This window comes from Protopterus annectens, chromosome 3.part1 (assembly GCF_019279795.1).
Source record: "Protopterus annectens isolate FY-2018-M chromosome 3.part1, PAN1.0, whole genome shotgun sequence".
NCBI classification, from domain to species: domain Eukaryota; kingdom Metazoa; phylum Chordata; order Ceratodontiformes; family Protopteridae; genus Protopterus; species Protopterus annectens.
The window spans coordinates 356,859,377-356,879,474 of NC_056732.1; positions in this window are offsets into that span (position 1 = coordinate 356,859,377).

Consider the following 20,098-nt stretch of genomic DNA (forward strand, 5'->3'; position numbering starts at 1 on the left):
TTATATACTACATAAATTATATAAATTAATTGAGACCAAGCCCTATGTAATTAGGTACCTCATTAAACATTTAAAGCAACAATGCTTAGCTTCCAAGATCAACTGACAAACTGTCGGAAGCGATGCTTTCATTAATGAAGAGTACAAATTCTGAAATAATAAATCTTGAACATAACTCAAGATACAGTTTGTAAATTAAAAGTGTAAGTATATGTATATATAATGAGTTAAACAAACAAACAATCATAGAACTTAATGTATTTTAACTATGACTCTGTGCTTAAGTGAAATAAATGAAAGCAATGAGAACACTGCGCAACTAAAAGTTGACAGGTATAGCCCTAGAAAGACTTGTTTGCAGTTGCCAATACATCTAAACAAACGAGTATACATTTAAACATTTAAAGAACTTGGTGCAGTTCAGCAGTTAATCTATGTTTAGACAAAAGGCAATAAAAACCTTGCGCACCAAAATGCTAATAAAAATAATGCGGAGAAAGCATTTATGCGGTTACCATCGTAACCGGAGCTTACATACATTTAACACGAATTACTTAAAATTATATACCAGATTGTATATATATTGAAATAAACAAACAAGCTATCATGGAACTTGATATAATTCAACTGTAACTCTATATTTAGTTGAAATAAATGAAAGCAATGAAAACACTGCGCAACTAAAAGCTGACAGGTATAGCCCTAGAAGGACTTGTTTGCGGTTGCCAATGCAACTAAACAAACAAGTAAACATTTATAGAACTTGGTGCAGTTCAACAGTTGGTCCATGTTTAGAAAAAAGGCAATAGAAACTTTACACTTTTTTTATACAAAGAACATCTCAACTAGTAGTTTTGCCACTGTAATAGCTTTCTGATCACGAGTTGGAAATGCTTGCATGTATCTGGTATAATGGTCTGTCACCACCAGCAGATTACTGATCCTGCCTTCGGCCAGTTCAATGCAAAGAAAATCTATACAGACTGGTTCCATGGGCCACTACTCTCCATTTCACCCAATAAGGCAGCTCTGTTGGGCAGAGTCTTTCCGTGAATGCAGCAAAGACATGTACAACAATAATCTTCAACATCTTGTTTCATGCATGGCCAGTAGAATCTGTCTCGTACAAGTCCCAGAGTTCTGTCATAACCAAGATGACCATGTTCATCGTGCAATGACTGAAGCACTACTTCTTGATACTTCTGAGGAAGCAACAATTGCCATTTTTCACTGCCAAGTGCACTAGGAGATCTCCTATACACTAGTCCATTTTGTATCTGGAGTCTGTCCCATTCTTTAGCCAAAATTCCTGCCAGTGAATGATTATCTGTGCGAAGCATATCAAGTTGTTTCTTCTGTAAAGCAGCTACCATCAGCTGACCTAAGCGTCTTCTCTTTGATCTCTCCTGAGGTCACTGTTACACAAAGCTGGTAACGATGAAGCCTGTAAAGTGACCAGATTACAGTAAGCTTGGGGTATGATTTCTGCAGACAGACCCAACTTCTGGGCCCAACATTCAGTCTGTTGGTAGCAGGTTGCAATCTGGCACATAGCACTCACTCCTGGTGCTGGAATTTCCACCCATTCATCGTTGGGGTGTAAATCTCCATGAAGTCTTTTGGACAGACCATCAACATTGCCATTTTTGTGTCCTAGGTGATATTTTATCTGAAGTTGTAGTTGGATAAAGCTGCCATCCATCTGTGGCCAGTAGCATCTAGCTTTGCAGTGGTCTGGATGTATGTCAGAGGATTGTTGTCAGTCTGAACTTCGAACTTAGCCCCATAGAGGTAATCATGCAGTTTGTCTACTACATTCCACTTTAAAGCAATGAATTCCAACTTGTGGGCAGGAAAGTTCCTTTCTGCTGGAGATGAACTTCGACTGATAAAAGCCACACGTCTCAGTTTCTTGTCATGCTCCTGGTAAAGGACTACTCCTAAACCATCTCTGCTAGCATCCACATGTAATGTGTATGGCTTTGTTGAGTCAGCATATGCCAGCACAGGGGCATGTGCGAAGCAATACTTAAGCTGTTCAAATGCCTCTTCGCACTCAGGAGTCCAACTACTCTCGATAAATTCTTTAGAGCCTCTTGGTCCCTTAGGCTTCTTCAGAAGGATGTCTTCATCTGTTTCATCTGCTTCCTCATCATTAAAGAGCAATTGGTTGAGCGGTCTTGCTATCTTTGAAAATCTTTCCACAAACCTTCTATAGTAATTGCAGAACCCAAGGAAAAATTGCAGCTCTGTGATGGTTCTGGGTCTGGGCCAAGATGTCACAGCTTCAACTTTGCTGGGATCTATGGATATTCCATTTGCAGACTCTACGTGTCCCACATAGGTCACTGAAGGTTGGCAAAATTTGCATTTGTCCAGTGACAACTTCGGTCCTTCCTTCTCAATTCTGTCCAATACTTTCATCAGTCTTTCTTCATGCTCCTCTAGGGTCTTCCCAAAGACAATGATGTCATCGAGGTAGACTAAGACTTCCAGGAGATGCATGTCTCCAACTGTTCTTTCCATGATTCTCTGGAAAGTTGCCAGTGCATTCGATAAGCCTTGAGATAAGCGATCAAATGCGAAAAATTCCAAAGGAGTGATGAAGACAGTCTTCTATTTATCTTCTGGGTGCATAGGGATTTGATAGTATCCACTCCTTAAGTCTAGCACACTGAAACACTTACTGCCCACCAGGCAATTTAGAGCATCTTCAATCTGGGGTGTTGTGTACTGGTCTGGAATGGTTTGCTGATTCAGAGTACAATAATCAACACACATGTGAATTGACCCATTCTTCTTCCTGACAACGACAATGGGAGAGGCATATGGATTTCTTGACTCTTGAATTATCCCTGCAGCTTTAAATTCTTCCAGATGTTTTCTCAAGTCCTCCAGATCTCCTGGAGCTACCCTTCTGGAACATTCCATGAAAGGCTGGTCTTTTAAACATATTCAATGTTTTTCAATTTTCGCTCACCCCACATCCAGCTTACTTGTAGAAAAACAATTTTTCTTCTTCAGCAACAGCTCTTTAGCTCTGGTTACCCACTCAGGGGACAAAAGACCACCTCCTAGATCAATATCTTCCATCAACTCATTGACACTGCTCTCATTTCTTGTCAAAACAGAAACATGTAAGGGAGTGGCAGCATAAACATTTCCCAAACACACTTGTGAATGCAGGACAATGGGGGTACTTCCTTTATTCTTAAACCCCACAGGCAAAGTATCATAAGGATGCATCAGCTTGTTGGCAGGCCAAACTTCTGGGACTAATTCCAGCTCCAGTGGCAAGTCTATTTCTGGATCCATTTCCATCATGAGATGAGAGGAAGCTGTTTGTCCACACATCCTCACTTTGGCCCTCAAGCAGGTGACCTGACCAGGATGAATTATATGTTCTTTCCCAGAAAGGGTCCATATATGACCAGTTTCATCTTTCTTACTATCCTTCTCCTTCTGAAGGGCACAAAAGGCTGGTCTCAGGAGAGGATGCAGTGTTAGGTGTTCCTGGGTCAACTGAGGCATCAGCATTCTTCTGACAAGGTCAGTATTTGTCCCCACTAAAATAGATGCTGAATCCTTTCCTTTTGGCCTGGGTCACAAAACAGCAAGAGTTTCAAAAACTTCTGTTGACCCAGCAACTGAGGTGGAAAATTCTAACTTGAATGAGACACAACCATCATAAGGGAAGTTCATGTCACTTAGCCCCCAGATCACCAAGTCTTCTAACTTTCCAAGTGGCAAATGCTTTAAGTATTTCTGGTAGAAGTCTCTGAACAGAATGGTGATTTGTGCACCAGTATCCAACAGTGCCTTACTGTACACCCATTCTATCTTCACTGGCATGATAGGGGACGGTCCCACTAGGCCATTGGGTACTTTCTGTTTCCGGTGTTGTTCAGCTGTACGGCAGTCAGCATGTTGTTGAGGTACAGTCAGTTGGCTTCACCATTTTAAAGGATGGAACTCTTTCTTATTAATCCTTTGTGGTTTTGGATGCTGAGACTTTTGCTGAGATGGCTTTCCAATTTGGTTGTTCACCTCAGATGAGCTAGAAGTGTGCACAGTAGGTAGTTTCTCTCCCCTATTGCAAGGAGTGGTTGGGAAGTGAGATTCAGGGAAACTTCTCTTCATGTTAGATTTCACGGAGCACTTTGTAACTGGGCACTCAGCTGGCACCTTCACTGAGGCCCTTTGAAGTTTCCCTGCATCACACTTGTCAGTAATAGCTCATTCACTTTTTCCAAGTTTTCTGGATTTGGACACTGTCACTTTATATGCCCTGCATCTCCACAGTGAAAACAAAATCTAGTAGGATCTCTGAACATCGGCTTGTTTGTTTCTTCCCTGAGTCCCTTCAAGGAGGTTCTAGCAGATGTATTCCTCCCTTCAGCTAAAGTTACCACTGCTTTCTGTAATTCTGCAACCATCTTGGTAACTTGAGTTATGGCATCAGTTAGGGGAGACACCTGCGCCTGCAACTGTGACAACGCTACATTGTGGACACTCTGGACCATGACTCCTGTTTGAGTAGTAAGCACTGCTGTAGGCTCCTGTTTGTGTTCACTCAATGCTTTAGTTGATGTTGAACACTGAGATTTGGCTTCCAACAGGGCTTCCCTCACTTCTTTAACCAATTCAGAATAGGTTAGAGTCTCTTTCCTATCTCTCATCCTCAGTTTCCACATAATGGGATCCATAGCTTGAGCTCCTTGTAAAATCTGACCAATTAATTCTTGGTCAGCTACTTTCGGATCCACCCCCTTCTTTAGGATGATCTGGTGGAGCATTTTATCTAATCTCTTAATGTAGTCAGATAATTTCTCACCAACTTCTGTTCAAACTGATACAGTGGATCAACAGCCCTCTCTGTTCTTCCAAACACATCCTGCAGTACTCCTAAATAGTCCTTGGCTGTGCAATCTTGCTTACTCATCCTTAGGTTGCGTATGTTATCCGCAGCTAATCCCTTTAAACTTTTAGCTATCCGCTGCTTCTTCTAAGTTTAAGGGATATCCCACTCCTCTAGGGCTTGTGAAGCCTGATCCAGCCAAGATTCAAAATCTTCTTCTCCCTGAGGTGTGGGTTGTTTGCCAGAGAAGGAACATAATGTGCGGTACCCAAACCCAGTGAATGGCTATGTAGGCTTTAAGCATTTTTCTACAAGACTTCCCAAATGATTCAAAACTTCAGGCCCTGTGGGCAATGATGCTTCAATTTCTGATGTAAGGTTCTGACCTACTTGGATAGCTTCTACATGTATTTGCTCTGTTGCTAGGGTAGTGCACTTCTCAGGGATTACCACACGGACTACATTCTCACCTGAAACTGATACACTCGAAGGTATATGCTCATATACTAGAGGATTTTTCCATTCTAATAGGGCCAATGTTCTCTGTTCTGTAGTGTCCATGGTGCTGTCTAATAAGAATTTGATGTATTTGCATGTCAGTCCATGTGACCCTTGGCAACACTAGAACTAAGCAGTACTCTGAGCATTACGCTGTTTGCACCACTTAAGGGCTACTTCTGAGTTCATCTTGCTGCTGGTGTTGCTTTACACATGTTCAGGGGAATAGGGCAGAGTTCTACGCAGTACAGGCAATCCCGGACGAGCCCCCAAAAGTAGCTCACCCACAGGTGTAGCTGAATAGTGTACCGGTTCCTTCCTAACTGACTCTGGTGACACCCCTATTTACACCCAACACACCAAGGTTGCAAGTAATAACAGATTTTATTCTAGATGGAAACTCTAACATTAACAGGCAACAGCAAAGAAGCACACAAATGATTTCAGCAGCACAAAGTTTAGCAATAAGGCAATATGAGGTATACATACAGTGAAATCATACCTCCAGAACTCAATAAGAGAGGTCTTGTCATTCAAATATGAGCAAAAATGCAATGTCATTGAGCACTGAAGATTCTATAATGTAGCAATACTAACAGCAGCTATAACACTGATCAGTTTTAATCATACCAAACTGTGAAAACACTCTGTTATACCCTGTTCATTGGCCAGTCACTACTTACAGTCTTAATGGTAGCATGATGGGGCCCAAAGTTGGAGATCAGATGAAACCCAGGTATTTGTAATCCTCAAAGCATTAAAGGAGAAATCCACACTGAGGGGTGAGTAACATGAGAGCCACAGAATGACGGCCAGTACTATTTTGAGATAAATCTAAATGGTTTCAGTTCAGAAAAGGAAAAAGGGGAAAGCCTAGGCATAAAGTCCCAGTCGAAGCTATAGCACAATCCTATGAAAGTATAAAATGGCAGCCAAAGCCTCTCTCCACTCCAGCGATAATATTCTGGATGTCAGGCCCCACAGTTCCACTGATGAGAAGTGTAGAGATCACCCAACAGCCGTCTGGTAATCGAATATGGCTTCTTTATAATAGGCCCAACAGTATTCCTGTCCTTGCTGATTAGATGCAGGTGTGGGACTACTGGTTCCAGACTTCTCTCCTGATTCCACAGATCACCATCGACCAGGTTTTCAGAAGAGGACAGACACAATCTGCATTTTCACTTTCCTGTTCTAGACACTAGAAAAACCCGGTTTTAATGCAAGGCCTTTTATTCCTTCACCCTGTGTTTCAGTCTGACCTCTTTCTCTTTTATATCAAATGAAAAGGCGCTCCACCTTGTGGTGTATTGGAAAACTGCAGGCTGTTAACCATACAGTGAAATACAGTGGGAGCTACAGTAAAAAAGGCATGCTCAATGCAGTATAAGGGTGAGTCAGCAAAACCAAAGTCAAGTCTTATTGTTAACTGTCATAACTGTGGAGCCAATCATGAGTCTAAAAGAGAGAAGTGCTTAGCATTTGATCAGCAATGCCACAACTATAAAACAATGGATCCACTTTCAAAAGTTTTGTAAATCAAGCAAGCCTCATTCAGTTATTAAGAAAAGTCAAAGAAGCAAATTGATCATGTAAAAAGCTCCAACCCTACTTTCTATATTGATGGTGTATTAGTGGTCAGTGAAAAGGTTAATGCAGTAGATTTATTGGCAAAGAACAAAGTATTTTGTACTGTCCTAATTAATTGTAAACCCACATAGCTCCAAGTGGGCACTGGTTCTAATTGTAATGTAATGTCAGCAGAAACATTTGCTAGAGTGAGAGCTGGTGAGCAACTTAATTTGGCCAATTGTGCAAAGCTTGTTGCTCATGAAGGTGAAGAAAATCAAACTGAAGACTCAGTAGTGCTTTCATGCTATTTGGCTGGGAACAGTTACAGCTTGCAATTTTACGTAGCCCAAAGATCTGTGCAGTAATGATTAGGTCTCAGAGACAGTTTATGAATGAAACTGCTTTCTTTTACCAAAGAAGTATATCATGTAGGCACATGTCCCATTTCCAGCTTTACTGATGCTATTTTATCAGAGTATGCTGATGTGTTTGATGATGGGTTAGGCAAACTTCCAGTTATGTACCACATGAAAGTAGACCCAGAGGTCAGTCCAGTGGTTGGACCAGCAAGGAGAGTTCCAATAGCTATGCAGGACAAAGTCAAGGTCCAGTTACACAAAATGTTGCAGCAAGGTGTGATTTGTCCAGTCACAGAACCAACTGAGTGGGCGTCTTCTATGGTAGCTGCGCATAAGAAAAACTCAGATGAAATCAGAATATGCATTGACCATAAGGCATTAAAGAGACCTCATCATCCTATTCGTACAGTCGAAGAGATTGCTACCCTCATGCCAAATGTCACTGTTTTTTTATGTCTTAGATGCAAAGAGTTCATTTTGGCAAGTAATGCTTGATCACAAATCTTCACTACTGACTACATTCAGTACCCCATTTGGTAGATACAGATTCTTCAGGGTGCTTTTTGGAATAAATTCTGCCAGTGAAGTCTTTCACTGTGCAACAGAGCAAAGTTTTCAGGCTACCTGTGTGCTATAATAGTTGATGATTTATTGGTTGGAGGCAATGGTGAAGCAGAACATGACAGAAACCTCAGGAAAGTTCTGGACAGAGCACATGAAGTAAATGTAAAGCTTAATCCTCTGAAGTATAAATTTAGACTACCAGAAGTTACTTATATAGGTGATCTATTTAGCAGTACAGGCTTACGACTAGACCCTTCTAAACAAGCATCCATTCTTGAGATGCCAGCACCAAACAATGTCCAAGCTTTACAGCATTTTCTTGGTGTGGTTAACTATTTAGGCAAATGTATCCCTGACTTTAGTGAAATATCAGCACCATTAAGAGAGCTGACATGCAAAAATGTTACTTGGTCATGGTTAGAACAACACCAGAGAGCATTTGATAACCTCAAACAGCAAATTGCTAAATCGCTACGTTAAGATACTATGATGCCTACAAACCAGTAGTTCTTTCCTGTGATGCTTCAAAGTTCGGCCTTGGTGTAGTTATTCTTCTAGAGGGCAGACCTGTTGCCTATGCATCTAGACCTCTTACCCAAACTGAAATGCAATATACTCAAATTGAGAAGGAACTTTTAGCAATTGTGCTCGCATGCTCGAAGTTCCATGATTATATCTATGGCCAAGCTACCCAAATAGAAACTGATCATCAACCTCTAGTCACTATTTTAAAGAAGCCTATGCATTCAGCTTCAGCAAGACTACAAAGAATGATGCTCCGATTACAAAAGTACAATTTCAAAATTTTCTATACAAAAGGCAAACTTCTTTATCTGGCTGATGCCTTATCCAGATCACCCAGAAATACCACAGAACAGCTTGATGCAGAGAATTTTGACTTTGACGTCATGGAAGTGCATAGTTTTTCTACCATGAGACTTGATGAAGTGAGAGATCACACAAAAACTGAGCCTAATTTGTAAAAGCTCATCCACTTCATCAGTGTTGGTTAGCCATCAAAGCAATCCTGTATACTGCCAGAAATGCAACCTTACTTTCCATACAAAGATGAGATACTGATGGAAGATGGTATCATTTTGAAAGGTCCAGAAGTTATTGTTTCTACTTCCATACAACATGCATACATTCAGATTTTGCATCATGGCCACCAAGGTTCTGATTCTTCCAAAAGAAGGGCGAGAGGTCTAGTATTCTGGCCTCCTCTATCAAAAGACATTGATAAAGTGTTTTCCTCTTGTTTAGTATGCAGCAGTACTAAACCGCATTTGCAATAAGAGCGACTTCATCTAAGCCCTATTCCTGAACTACCCTGGTTAACATCACTTAGTGTTGGTAGACTCTTATTCAAACTGGTTTGAAATCATTTTGCTGTTATTACTAAGATGAAACGTCATTTCTCAGTCCATGGTAGTCCACACAAAGTTATTTCTGACAGCGGTACCCAGTTTACCAGTCAATTGTTTCGGAGCTTTGCAAAAGAGTGTTACTAGTAGTCTGGAATACCCACAGTCAAACGGCCTTGCTGAATGTGTAGTACGGAGTGCAAAGCAGTTACTAGAGCGGTCAAAGCATGACAATACCGATATCTTCTTGAATTTACTTAATGTCAGAAATATACCCAGTGATAATCTACTTGGCTCGCCTGCTCAGGGACTTCTCTCTAAGCAAACCAGAACAACCTTGCCTATCAGTTCTAGTGTGTTGGTACCTAATGCTGAAAACAGTAGAGCAAGCAAAGCCCAGCTTTCTAAGAAGCATTATTTCCAGAAGTCCAACTATGATAAAACAAGCAGATTTCTTCATCCATTGAAAAAAGGAGAGACAGTGAGAATGCAAATGGCAAAAGGCTTTGATCGAATTGGTCAAGTGAGAGGTAAATATGCTGAGCTGAGATCCTACTTAGTGGAATCTGAGGGTATAGCATACAGGATAAACTGCAGGCATCTTCTTCCTGTATCAGAAATTATATCACAGCATCATACCTGTGATATAGACTCTAGATCTCAGAACAACCCTGACAATGTTCATACCAAAGAACATGTCTCAGTATCCATTCCCATTCCTGATGATGACCCAGATGTCCCCAAAGTTCATTTCTTGAAGACAGTCCCTATTGATAGATCCTGTTCTGACTTTTATGTTACATGATTAGGTTGTATTTCTAAATCTAGTGTAAAATACACAGCAACATGGACATGATTGTTTTATATGTGTCTAATTTTGTATGACTGCATGCCAAAGAATTAGTTCTGTATAACTGCATGTCAAAAGATAATTTCTGTAAATTGCATGTCATTGAATGCTGTAATTTTGTATATGGACTATTTCTCAAAGAGGGAGGATATAGAACAGAGTGTGTGTATGTACCTTTAAGAAGCATTTCCAGATGTAGGCACATGCATATAAATAATGAGCACGTGCAGGCAGCAGTGCCATTTTCAGAGAACAGACAGAGTGTTAACATGTACAAGTCTAGTAGTCAGTCTGTTTATAAGTTTATTTAAGTTTAAGTTACAAAGCCTCATTCCTGATGTGTTTATGTGTAATAAAGCTTTGTGTGTAATAAAGCTGCTTGAACCGAACCCACGAATGTTCGTCTGTTTTATCCCGACAAGACAAGTGACAGTAAGCATATCAATTTTACTAGTAGTTGTAGTAAACCTGAGGCACAGATCAGTGGAGGCAGTCTGTTCTAAACAGAGGTGTCAATATTAACACGAGAGACATGGAGATGGTAAAGCAACTTATATCCAACACAATTATTCATCCGTTTAAAACTAAGGGTGATAGCAGTGAGGTTACCATAGACATGAACACTGCACTATTACAATGGTGTGATGGTGACAGGGGATATTCTACACATGATAATGATAGCTACAACTGAAGGAGGAGGGAAGAGGTGTATGGGGGCTACATTTGTGCTTTATCTACCAACAACTGGAAAAGGAGCAGGATTTATCTAACGTCCTCACTGCCACTGGCATGAAACCGAGATCAGTAAGAGGGATGTTGGGGTTTAATTTACTATGGCTGCTTCCAGGAACATGATTATAATGTAGATTTTACATATAAAGATGAGGGGCAAGTCTAGCTCAGATAGCATAGTGAGCTAAAACCCTGATTATAGTTTTGGTGACAGACATTTGATTAGCAGCTGGGGCACTTGATAGAGTTGGTCAGAGAGGATTGCAATGAGCGGTTTCTGCCAACTCTCCCATCCTGGATGAGGGATGCAGCTCGTGCTTGACACTTAGTGACAGAGGGAGCACTAGGGGTTGCACCGATGAGACATGAACCTGTGTGCATGCACTGACACATACATATGCATGTAACCAAGTGAGTATGCAGAAGGACACTCCCTGTGGTAGTCAGCATGCAGTAGAGCTTCTAGATTTTCTGCAATGGAGTGGAGTCCACTAGGGTAGTGGTAGGGCACTTCACAGGCCCACCATGTTGGCTTGCCCTCTACCACTAGACTCTTGCTGTTGGGGAATGATTTGACCAGTTGGTCTTAAATGGACCATCAGGTTCTTGCACAGCCCAGTGATATCCAACTCTCACCAACTAGGTGCAGTAGCTATCAAGCAAGTCCTGTGAAAGAAAAAAAGCTAAGTTGCAAGGAGCTCAACCTTATACATAAGCATGATATTATTGCTTCAAAGGTTCATTGATCCATCGTTGCAGACCATTACAATCTTAGCTAATAACCCATATTCAGACATTCCCTTCAGCCTCGGGGGGGGTAATAAAGGACAGACCAAGGGAGGATATGATGCCATCCATCCAGTTATCTGGGTTTACCTTAAAGTGTGTTCCACAGATGAGGAATAAGTTGAGATGTAAGTATACCATGTTGATGAGTCTTATTTATGAGTTGATTAAGGTTTAGTTCCTTTAACCAGGTATTTAAGGAGCTGTTTGTTCTGTGAAGGAATAGAAGGACAAAGGGCATGGATTATTTATGGCTGGAAAGGCTAGACATAGAACCCCACTGAGGAGTCTATAAAGAATTGAGTATAGAGAAACTATTACCTGTCTGGTAACTAAGATTTTTGTGGCCACTAAGGTTTTTGAGGCCCCCCTCTGCTTAAGGTGGGTGGGCTGGTGTAGATCAGTGCGTATATTGAACCTAGTTAGCCACTGTAGTTAGACAGCACGTTCATATAAGTTACTGATTACATGCAAGATCAGTGTCATTTTATGTCATCAGTCAGTGTGAATGTAAATTGAATGGAGATGCACGTGTGTGTCAGAAGTAGCAAGTCAGTCAGTAAACATAAGAAGTACAAAGTATATGTGCAGGTTACAGTTCCTGATGTGTGTATGTGTAATAAACAACTTGAATGCATACCCAGCCTCAGTGTCTCATTTGAATACATGAGACGTGATATGGTGTCAGAATAGGATCAGAGGTTGAAGCAGCTCGCAAACCATGAGGCATGCAGTTAGAAGTGGAGTAATATCCAGGAGTGAACTCACAAACAGGTCAGCAATTATTCAGAGTTACCTACATTCATTTCAAATGATTTTCAGTCACCAAATATGTGGCATTCAAAGTGTTCAAAATAATTTCAGAGATGTTCGAAATGCCTGAGATAGTGGCATAATATTTAAAGCGTTTGAAATAATCTCTAAAGTGTTAAATGTTAAATGTTAAAGTGTTAAGTATTCTCATGTTCAAAGTTCAATGAGTATATTTATAGCAGACCTATCCAGATAGAGAGTGGTCACCAACCACTAGTGACAATTTTGAAAATGCCAATGCATACAGCTCAGTTGCAACACATGATGTTAAAATTGTAAAAGTACAATTTCAATATCATTTACAAAAAGGGCAAACACTTGCACCTTGCTGATGCTTTGTCACACACACCCAGACAAATGACTGAGCGGCATGAAAGTGAAACGGCAGATTTTGAAGTCATGGAAGTCAGAAAGAAATTTGTTGTCCTCACGGCTTGATGAACTAAGAAATCACCCAGCTTCAGACCCAGTTTTCCAGAAGCTGAAAATCATTATCAGTCAAGGATGGCCAACGCGACAAACTAGTTTATCACTTGACATTCAGCAGTATTTTCCTTACAGAGATAAGCTCTTGATGGAAGCTGTAGTCATCATGAAAGGTCCAAAAGTGGTAACTCCTAAAGCATTACAACATGAATATGTCAACATTTTGCATCATGGTCACCCTGCCACTGATTCAACCAAAAGAAGGGCAAGAGGCATTGTATTTTGGCCTTCTATGTGTAAAGATATTGAGAAGGAAACTCTAGCACGTTCAATTTGCAACAGCACCAAACTGCATCAGCAAAAAGAACTGTTACAGCTATACCAAATTCCTGAATTACCATGGTCGATGGTTCCTACAGATATTTTCAAATGGTATGGTCAACATTACTTGGTGTTAGTAGACTCTTACTCGTATTGGTTTGAAATTGACCTACTTCCTAACTTGACATTCAGCACAGTCATTACAAAATTGAAGAGACATTTTTCTGTCCATGATAGTCCGCACAAAGTCATGTCTGACAATGATCTACAGTTTACTAGTCAGCAGTTGAAGAGACTTGCTGAGTCCTTGGACTTTGTTCATATTACCAGTAGTCCTGAGTATCCACAAGCCAAAGGTTTAGCTGAACATGCAGTTTGTAGTGCAAAGTATTTGTTAGAGAAATCCAAAAGAGATGTTACCACTGTTTTCCTAACTTAATCTCAGAAACATTCCTCGAGACAACTTGCTTGGTTCACCTGCTCAAAGATCGATGTCCAGGCAGACACAAACAACACTTCCAATCAGTAAACAATTGTTAGTGTCAAATGTAAAGAACAATAGAGTGGTCAAGGGTCTGTCAGTCACAAAAGTTGTACTTTGATAAGACCAGTAAATCCCTTCGGTCATTGTTACAAGGAGAAGTTGTGAGAATGCAAACATCAAAAGATTATGATCATGTAGGAATTGTGAAAGACATTTGTGAGGAACTGAGATCTTACATCTTACTATCTGATGGAATGAATTACAGAAGGAACTGTAGGCATGTGTTACCTGTCTCATAACCAGTGCCATAGCAGATTGCCTGTGCCAGTGGTTCTGATTTCCAGAGTGACTCATCACCTCTTCAAGTTCAAAAAGACAGTGTGCTTTCTTCAAACAACTCTGATGTAAACCCAGATGTTCCAGTATTGAATGAATCCCCACAGACTGTCCTTGTTGTTAAACCCAGTCAGAATTTCTATGTAACTAGATCAGGTAGAATTTGCAAACCCAATCCTAAATACACAGCGACTTGGGCATGAAATCTGTTATGTTTTGTTGAAATGTCGACATAATATTTAGCTTTTAAATATGCCTTTGTTCTTCTATTTTGTAATGTCAAACAAAATTAAAGAGGTAGGATGTATATCAGTGTGTATATTGAACCTAGTCAGCCACTGTAGCTAGACAGCACATGCATATAAGTTACTGAGCACATGCAAGATCAGTGCCATTTTGTGTAGTCACTCAGTGTGAATTTAAGATTGAATGGAGATGCACATGTGCATGTGTTAGAAGTAACAAGTCAGTAAGCACATGAAGTATGAAGTATATGTACAGTCAGTAAGCACATGAAATATGAAGTATATGTACAAGTTACAGCTCCTGATGTGTGTATGTATAATAAATGACTTGAAGTCATACCCAGCCTCCGTGTCTCATTTGAATACATGAGATATGCAACAGGCTGGTACATTTAAATTGCAGGGAGGGTGACTGTATGTGTGAGGCCCATGCACTAGCCCAGTAATCAAGGAGCCTCAATCCTCACCACTAGCACCTGGGAGGGGCATGCACACTGGAGGGATAACAAGTACACACCCAGTAAAGTACAATTTCTTTTAAGAGCACACAGAGATTACAGTCAGTCTGGGGCTGGCCTTTCTTTCCAGATCCCCAATAAGACTCCCCACTGGCACAACTATAGAGTCCAGATCTCAGCCTAGTGGTCAAGCTAAAACCTCCAGCACCCTCTCTGTCCAACCAGTGCTTTGTGTCCCTGCCCAAGTAGTTCACGCACACACACACACACACACACACACACACACACACACACACACACACACACACACACACACACACACACACACACACACACACACACACACTTTAAGATTTGATATTTATATGCAAACATGCAGACACTCCTGGGGAAGGCTGGCACAGGTTCTCCAGCTGTGTCCCCTTTCTGCCCAGACTATAAGGTAGTACCGACTGCCACCAACCACTAATATCAGCTATTATAAGGCCCTTCCAAAGGGGAGACCAATTTCACTGTGTAATATTACTGTTATCCAAAGAGTAAGTGTGACGAACAGCAAGACTATTGGAGTAGTGGCTTGGACAGTATCACCAAATACATGCAATGTACCCTAAGAGCTTAAATTATCTCTACAAAAAAACAGCCACAGTTGAAATGTTTAAAATATTTAATAATAAATAATAAAAACACAAGACAAATCTCATCAATTCAACACAGTGCTAATCAAGAGTTCAGAGATCACAGGAAACTTTTAAAACAATATTGTAGGATAGTCTGACATAAATACAGAAAACAGCTAGGCTAATTTGGCTATATTTCTAACTCTAAGAGAAATACTAAGTTCCAAATAACTACTTACAGAGCAAGCAAGTGCTGGTGAGTTGTGGTCAGCTTTAGACAAAATCCAAAATGCTCAAATCTTTCTCTCTGAGATAGTCTTAAATTGATATACACATTAATGATGAGTCATTTCACATTACGTCATTTTTGACACCTCTGCTTGAGTTTCCCAGGCTCACAGGCCTCAAAATTTAACATTTGTTTGTAATCTTGCACCTGCCAGGAAACCACAGCAATAAAGGACACTTTACACATAAAACCTAGTAATTAACTCTTGTCCTAAGACAATAGAAATAATTTCTTAGTCGAGACATCATGTCTCCAAGATTGAGATCAAGCAGTCATAAAATGCTTCACTTATCAGCTTTCTTCTGGCAGGGTGCACTATAGTTACATTTTTGAAGCCCAGAATATATAACACAGTTTTCTTACATTTGTAAAAACATGCCTGTGGATCTTATCAATAGTTACAATGACATAGAATTATTTACAAAATTCTATCTGACTGGGCTGGCAGCCTTCACATATCTAAGCCCCCCCCCCCCCCGAGAACTCAAGCTAGTTTTTCAAGTGACCCTTGAGAAACTTTGCTTGAGAGGGTTATGTCTATCTGAATATACCTTACCCTGTTCCCTGTTTTGAGAGCATATCTGCATTGGCATTGCTAATCCCACGGTGGTGCTGCACTGACATATCATATGCTTACAACCCTAGGCTCCATCTTAGTAACTTGGCATTTTGCTGGCTGGCTCGGAGTAACCATGTTAGGGGATTGTAATCTGTAACTACAGTGAATTTCCTTCCATACATATAAGGCTGAAGTTTCTAGAGTGCTCACACTATGGCTAGACATTCCTTTTCTACAGCTGCATAGCATTCCTCACTTTGTTGAAGCCTATGACTGATACAAACCACTGGATGCACTTCTTCCTCTAAAGAAATCTGGCTAAGTACAGCCCCCACCCCATGGTTTGAAGCATCCATCTGCACAACAAATTCTTTGCTGTAATCTGGACTGGCTAACACAGGGGGTCCTCCCAAAGTTTCTTTAAGCTTCCGGAATGCCTGCTCACATGCTGTGGTCCACACTGCCTTATCTGGCCTGTTTTTCCCGGTCATGTCTATGAGGGGGGCAGATATGGTACTATAACTGTGGACAAACTTTCTGTAGTACCCTGGTGTCCTTAAGAATGCCCTCACTGGCTTTTTGGTAACAGGTGCAAGCCATGCCTGAATGGCTTCCACTTTGGCAAGTTCTGGCCTGATATTACCACTCCCCACTCTACGTCCCAGGTAGGAGACCTCTATCATACCTACCTGACATTAGCTTGTCTTAATGCTCAACTCTGCTCTCTGTAGTCTGCCCAACACCTCCCTGACATGTTGAAGGTGCTCTTGCCAGGAATGGCTGTAGATGGCAATATCATCTAGGTAAGCAAGGGCACACCCTCCTGCTAGGATATGATCTACCAGCCTCTGGAAAGTTGCTGGGGCATTCTTCATCCCAAAGGGCATCTTTGTGAACTCATACAAGCTAAAAGGAGTCACAAAGGCTGACCTCTCTCTCTCTCTAGCACTTGGAGTCAAGGGCACCTGCCAGTAGCCCTTGGTAAAATCAATGGTGGTAAGATACTTAGCCCCACCCAGCTGCTCTAGAGCCTCATCTGTCCTAGGCATGGGGTAAGCATCTAACTCTGTGTGAGTATTTAATTTTCTGTAGTCCACACAAAACCAGGTGCTGCCATCCTTCTTTGGCACCAGCACCACTGGGGAGGCCCAGGGACTGTTGGACTCCTGAATTACCCCTGGTTCCAACATTTCCTGTATTTCCTCCCTCAGAGTCTGTTTGACTCTCTCAGGCACCCTATAAGGGGCCTAACTAATAGGCCTTTGTGGTCCTGTATTCACCTGGTACTGCACCAGGTGGGTATACCCTGGTTTCCCAGTGAACATGTCCCCAAACTCCTGTAATACTGCTCAGATTTCTCGAACCTGGGTAGGAGATAGCTGCTGGGACATTGCTACCCCTTCCACTGAGGTGTCAGTCTGAGCCTCACTGAGGAGATCAATCACTAGATCTCCCTCAGACTCCTCCTGTAATCCAATGCAAATACTGAGCACAAGGGCCTCCCCATCATGGTAAGGTTTTATCTTGTTAACATGGTACAGTTTGTGCTCTTGTCTCCTGCCTAGCAGTTTCACCATGTAGTTAACATCACTGGCCTTCCTTACCACCTTGTAGGGTTCCTCCCAAGCTGCCTGCAGCTTGTTGTGTCTGACAGGAATGAGAACCATTACCTGCTGGCCTACAACATACTCTCTTGCTCGAACACTCCTGTCATACCAGACCTTATTCTGCTGTTGGGCTTCTGCCAGGTACTCCTGGACCAAACCAATGAGTTCTCTGAGCCTTGTCCTGAGGTTTAGGGCATATGTCACAACAGACTCCTTGTGAGATTCACACTCACCTTCCCACTCATCTTGAATTAAATTTAGAGGTCCCCTCACCCTATGCCCATACAGCAACTCAAAGCAGGAAAACACCTGTGGATTCCTGGGGAACCTCTCTGTAAGCAAACAACAGATGGGGCAGATATTTGTCCCAATCCCTCTTAAACTGGTCTGGAAATGCCCATAGCATGGACTTGAGTGTAGAATTTAACCTCTCAACAAGACCATTAGTCTGGGGATGGTAGGGGCTGGTCTTTAGGTGCTTCACCCCACAGTATTTCCACAGATAAGTCAGCAGGTCTGACATGAAATTGGCACCTCTGTCAGTCAGTATTTCTTTTGGGAACCTATGCTGTTGAAAACCTCTAACAAAGCATTTGCCACTTTTTCTGCCTCAATGGTGGAGAAAGCCACTGCCTCAGGGTATCTTGTAGCATAATCTACTACTACTAGTATATACCTTTTCCCTGTGGAATGTGGGATACTCAGAGGTCCCACAATATCCACAGATACCCTCTGAAATTGCTCCTCAATCAAAGACAAAGGCATCAAAGGAGCTCTCACTTTGTCTCCCACCTTGCCTACCTTTTGGCACTGCTCACAGGTCCTGCAGTATCCTGTTACATCTCTGGAAATCCCAGGCCAATAGAAGTTCTGCATAATACATCTCTTTGTCCGTTTTATGCCCATATGACCTACAAAGGGAATATCATGGGTTATGGGTAGAAGCACCAGATGGTAGGCTCTAGGCACTACCAACTGCTGTATTCTCTCACCTTCTAGCCCTCTCTCAGGGGTCCACTCTCTAAACAGTAACCCTTTGTCCCAGTATACAGATTCCCTCTTCCCTTGAGAATCAGGTGCCTCACTAGCCACCTGCCTTAGGCCTTGTAATGTAGAGTGTGAGAGCTGAGTCTGTCCCAGTGCTCTCTTTGTAATGCTTCACAGCTCCCCTTCCACAGGAAGTTTGGCATCCTCTGTCCCATCTGTCACTCTCTCTAAGGGAACATCAGTACTCACAATCAGCTGTGGTTCACCTTCAGTCTCACTGCTCTAGGGTAGCTCCCTCCCTGAAGTAACCATGTCACCAGTCCTGGTTGCAAGTATGCTGTATGTCTGGGTCTCCCCCAGGCTACCAGACCAACATGCTTGTCTCAAAGCCTGACTGCATGTAACTGCATTAACACATGATACTGCCTCATCAAAATCCTTCCCTATCAAGACATGTGCAGGATGGTAGTTTGGTACCCTTGTTGTCTCAAGACAACCTACTGTTGGCATTTTGTCCTTCCCACTTACTGGCTCCCTCAAATTTTGTTCCCCATCTTGCCTCTGTGGACATCTATATGCCACATGGACCCACTGGTTGCATTTAAAACATTTAACCTTAGGTCCTGGCTGTGTACCTGGACTAGTGGTTTCCCCTGCTACTGGCAGAATCTGTTGAGGCAGTCTCCGCTGCCCTCCATGGGTTCCTTTAGACCCATGAGCAGCACTGGATGTCACTTTCCTGTGAAGTGATGTCCTGCTTGCTAAGTATAGGTCTCTCTTCTTCCCCAACTCATCTGAAGTAGCACATTGTCTATCAACTAATCAGATCCTCATGTCCTCAGGCAAAGTGCTGAGGGCTTGTTCCCTCATCAAAAGGTCTGCCAGCCCTTCAAAAGTGGTGACCTGACATCCCCTCACCCACCTATGAAAATAGGTGCTTAGTTCAGCAACATATTCACACACATTTTCATCTGCCTTGCATCTATGCTCATGAAACTTTTTCCTATAAGCTTCAGGTTTTAGCTTAAAAAATTCTAGCAAACAATTCTTAACAGCAGTATAATCAAAAAATTCATGATCAGTTAATTTAGACAGCACAGTTACATCTTTACCATGGAGTAAGGGGGTCAAGAACCATACCCAGAGCCTTTGGTCAACATCATACTGTTTACATACCCTCTCAAACATAAGAATGAAACTATCAAAAATGATCCCCCTCTTTAAACTGTGGAAGAAATTTACTGACCTTTTTTGCTTCTGGGGTTCGGTTACTCCCTTCCCCATTACCTCCATGACTCTGGCGAAGAGTCAGCATCTCATTCTCGTGCTGCCTCTGCTTATCCTTCTTCTCAGCTTCCAGGCGTAGCAGT